General features: G+C 43.4%; 1 pseudogene; it reads right to left on the bottom strand.

Annotated features, from left to right (window-relative positions):
- LOC116698801 (contactin-associated protein-like 4) overlaps positions 1-4,517 on the bottom strand; it is a 421,932-nt pseudogene that overhangs the window by 324,144 nt on the left and 93,271 nt on the right.

Here is a 4,517-nt window from a genome sequence, read left to right on the forward strand (position 1 = left end):
GATTCACTGTTGTATAACTATTATTATTGTTTTGTGTTTCATTTGTCAATTGTATGTGTTTCATTTATCAACTGTATAATTGTTTTGTGTTTCATTTCTCATTGTTTTACTTAGCGTAAGCCTTATATAACCTGTTTTGATCACATATCATTGCTTGATACGGCTTTCCATCAAGCTCATGTTTTGGGAGACGGCGGCCCTGTTTTTTGAAAAAGGCAGGTGCGCCGGACTCACCAAGGACTGGGCTGGGAGCGAGGGTTGGCCCCCCCCCGCTCCCACACCATCCTTGTTTGTTAAGAGAATAAAAGACGGAGAATCTCTCGGTCCGACAGAGTCGCTGCGGGTCGGCGTACGACGCCCAGCCACTGATGCTGCTCTGCTTAGGACTGTCGGCTCTCCAGTCCTGTGTCACGTAAAGCTCTAAAAGTATTGTTTATTTAGCATCAGGTACTGAATGCTTGTCATGCTGTTGCTGTGCTGTATACTGTGGGGAATAAAGATATATTCTAGCAGGTACGGCCTCTGAGTGTTTGTCTGTAAAGGAGTGTACTTACAGTGTTGTTGATTATTGACAGTGTGAGTTGTTGCTCACATCTGTACGGGATTCCGCGGGGATAAAGGGAAATTATCTTAGCGGAAGACGGTGTTTAGTGCTTATTTGCCTGCAGTCGACCACTCCGCGATCCTGTCTAAAGATTTCACAAAACACGTCTTTATGTTGAGTCAATTTTGAACCAATCAGCTGCGAGCCAGGCGTTTCCCATCATGCCTTCGGTGCGCCTGGTTCACGCAGTCAGTGGAGAGAAACTGCGCTGCCTGGGTCTCAAACCTGCAGCCGCCATACTCTCGTGAGGTTAACGTTGCCCCCGTGTGCATGAATTCAAAGCATGTCGGGATCCAGTTGGACACAAATCTAACCAGCATGCATTGGGCGGCGATCCACGGTGACCGAGTCTTCGCAGACCTGACTCATCTCCAACAAGCCTAATGTTCTATCCCGTGGCCTGCCAATTGGGCCATACCATCTGCCACCATGTTGGAGGGGGGGATTAAGGTTAAGTTTGGTTATCTTCGCATCATTTGTAGTTATGTCCATCTTGTTTTTTTTCCCTTGTGTGTTGTGGTTTCGTTTTTTTTATCCTGTTTTCCTTTCCTTCTTCGTGTTCCCTCCCTGGTCTTGTGTTTGTGTCTTGTTTCTCCCCGGCCTAGTGTTGTTGGTCCTGTCTGGTGTTCCCCTGAGTGTCTGCTTGTTCTGTTTCCTGTTTTATTTTAAAGTCTGTTTTTTTGTCTCGTCCTGCCTTTAGTTTGACTTCCTGTGTCTTCCCGCTCTTGTGATTACTTGATATTTTCCACCTGATTCCCTGCCCTCTTGTCACCTGCCTCACGTTTCCTCGTTACCTTGTGTACCGTCACATTGTGTACCGTCACATTGTGTGTAATTTGGTTTGGACAAGCCAGTATATATGTCCCCAATTGTTTCATTCACAGTTTGTTGAGTTAATATCCGCATTGTTGTTACTATCTTTGAGTGGAGTTATATTTTAGTGACCTCTTTTATAGGCCTAGATATTAAGTTCTTGGCTTATATTGTTTTGCATTGTTTGGGTGAATGAGACACCCTCTTTTCTCCTCATTGCCTTACTGCTCTGTCTCTTACATAGGGATCCTAGGTGTCTGTGTTTCCTGCAGTCTGGACTCACCCCTATGCTGTCCTCCTGTCTGTACTGCTTCCAGTTGTGTCCCGTGTCGCTGACCATCAGCAGGTACGACGACAGCCAATCAGAGCTGCCGTAGCGGCCCTGCGTAGCAACAGCGGTGACGGTGGTCCGCTGGCCCAGGTCCACTTCCAGCCACTGGTACGGGTCCGAGGTGTGAGGAGACCAGCCTCCAGCGCCTGCAGGGCCAGAGGGAGGGAAAGCAGCATCCATAAATCATTTATTAGATTTCCACCTGGGAAGAGATGAAATAGGCTAGATGCTGAGAAAATGAATTGCATTGCTTGACCTTTCATTCTGAACTGGAATCTCACTTTTTTGTTATGAAAGCCAAATGAAAAATATATTGATTGAACCAAAGCAAAAACATTGAAATCTATTTTGAAGCTATAATGGGATATAAATCATACTTTTGGAACTTTCCTGATGAATTTGAATCACTCGTATTTGCTCTGTGACCCAGAGTGGCATCAGGAACGGGTTTTTCTTTTTTTACATCTATTTGAGAAACACGTGCATAATGTCATTTCGTTTGTGAAATGAAAACATGCAGTACAATCAGCATTTTGTAAATCAATCTGTGCACACATATCAGTAAAAATAAATCAAAAAATCAACACATTATATTTAGAAGAAAGGGGTCTCACAATGTTATGAAATCATTGCTTATTCTGTAGCGTGGGCCTTAAATATAGATTGACTTTCCAGTAAAATCAACTGAAACAGTTTCCCAATATTCTCACATACACCGACTGCATGTCCCCAAACTATAATGCTTTTAGACCATTTTATTAAAGTCCAGCATAATCACAGCCAATGAAGATATGATTTTCTGTAAACATATCGACAGGTGACAAATAAAGGAAAAACCTGATAAGTAAATGAATTGACAACATATCAATTCAATTTCATTCATAGCATCAAATCATAACAAGAGTTATCTCAACACACTTTACACACTTTAGGTCTAGACCACACTCTGTAATTGACAAGGATCCAACTACTCTAGTAATTCCCCCAAGAACAAGCATTTAGTGCAACAGTGGCGAGGAAAAAAAAAACTTTTAGGGAGAAACCTGGGACAGACCCAGGCTCTTGGTAGGTGGAGTCTGATGGGGCCAGGTGGAGGGGGGGGGGTCATAATATTAATTAAATAATTATTATAGTCATAATAAAGATAATGGAACAGTGACTAAAAGATGGTAGTCGTAGTAGTTCATGTCATAGCAGGGCGCTGCAAGCAACAGCATAACTGAGAGAGAGAGAGGGGCCTGGCCCAAACCGGATCGGGCTGTACTGGCCTGCCTCCCTATACTTTTATTATATTATTGACTATATGGTAAATTCATCTGACAGGTGGGCCTGGCTAGGCGGATGTTGCAACTCCTCCCTCCCTAACTATAAGCTTTATCAAAGAGGAGGTTTTCAAATTATTCTTAAATGTGGTGACGGTTTTTGCCCCCCGAACCCAGACTGGGAGCTGTATCCACAAGAGAGGAGCCCGATAGCTTAAGGCTGTGGCTTCCATCCTGCTTTTGCACATGCATGCAGGAAATGAAATCATTTGATGAGTGCGAAAATGACATGAATCAAATGCTTCAGCCTTCACAGACACCTGATCTCAACTCTCTGGAGCGACATGTTACACCATGCTCCCGTGAGGGAATATCTTGATTCGAGCATTGATTTGTTTCACAGTGGCCTTGTTTTACAGTGTGTATCCACCCACATATTAAATCTCATCAATGAAGGGGCTGTGTTGTAATTTATTGATTGGTCTTGCTTCAGAAAAAAGCAATCAATTAAAGTTGGATTATTGAAGCAATATGCACTATTTCAGTATCCTTTCTGACACAAAACAGTAAACAATGGACTTTGATGCAATATAATTAGTGTGTGTGCCAAAACAAAGTAACAAAGTATTTTTCTATGCACACACACGCACATGTCCCAACAATAGAAGAGATGAGAGGCCCTTAAACGTTCCTTTATTTAAGCTGCTAACTTGCGCCAAAGACAGACAAACAGTCCGCCAGCAACTCAGAGCTTCCTGTAAACGATAGCTGTCAAGCAAGGTAAACTAATGAGCTCAATGTGGGTAAGGGTTAGGGTTAGGAGGGTCGGTGCCGTCCCCAAATGTCAAGTTTCATGCGTCATGAAACTTGACATCCTCCAGCGCTGGCAAAGCAGACGCTCAGGGTGGTTGCTCTGTGCTGCTTGGCTTTATATGCACAGGTGCCATCCAACCCCCCGCCCCCCTTTGTTTTGTTTCCCTCTCACAGCTGCCCATACAACTCTCAATTGTTGGATTGGTGCGCCAAGAGTCATATCTGCACGTGTGAAATGGTATAATTTGCTCGGGAGCAGGTTTTGTACATGACATAATCCTGATCCATACACATGCAGAAGAAGAGAGAAGCTCATATACAACACACACAGCCAAACGCCCACTATATCTTTACCTGGCACATGTGTGTTTGCTGTATTAATGTTCTGATTGTTGAGTTAAGTCCCTATAAGAGAGACAATGCTCTTCTCTTCTAACCCGATCTCCACTATCTAAATTTGTAGCCGAATCCTTAACAACATAAAGCCTACACACCATGTCTTCCAGATTTCACTCATTTCCATTTTCAGATCACTTTGGCACAGATTTCAAGTTAGGGGATCATGTCGCATAAAATTCCCCCTGTGTTTTGGCTGAGAGACAAGTCAGAATATAATTTGACTTAAAAGGTGCAATGAAAACACTGCTGGTCCTCAACGACTGGCTGACAAGCTGAATAGCTTTTACTGTAGGTT

This window comes from Etheostoma spectabile, chromosome 12 (genome assembly GCF_008692095.1).
Source record: "Etheostoma spectabile isolate EspeVRDwgs_2016 chromosome 12, UIUC_Espe_1.0, whole genome shotgun sequence".
Lineage (NCBI taxonomy): Eukaryota > Metazoa > Chordata > Actinopteri > Perciformes > Percidae > Etheostoma > Etheostoma spectabile.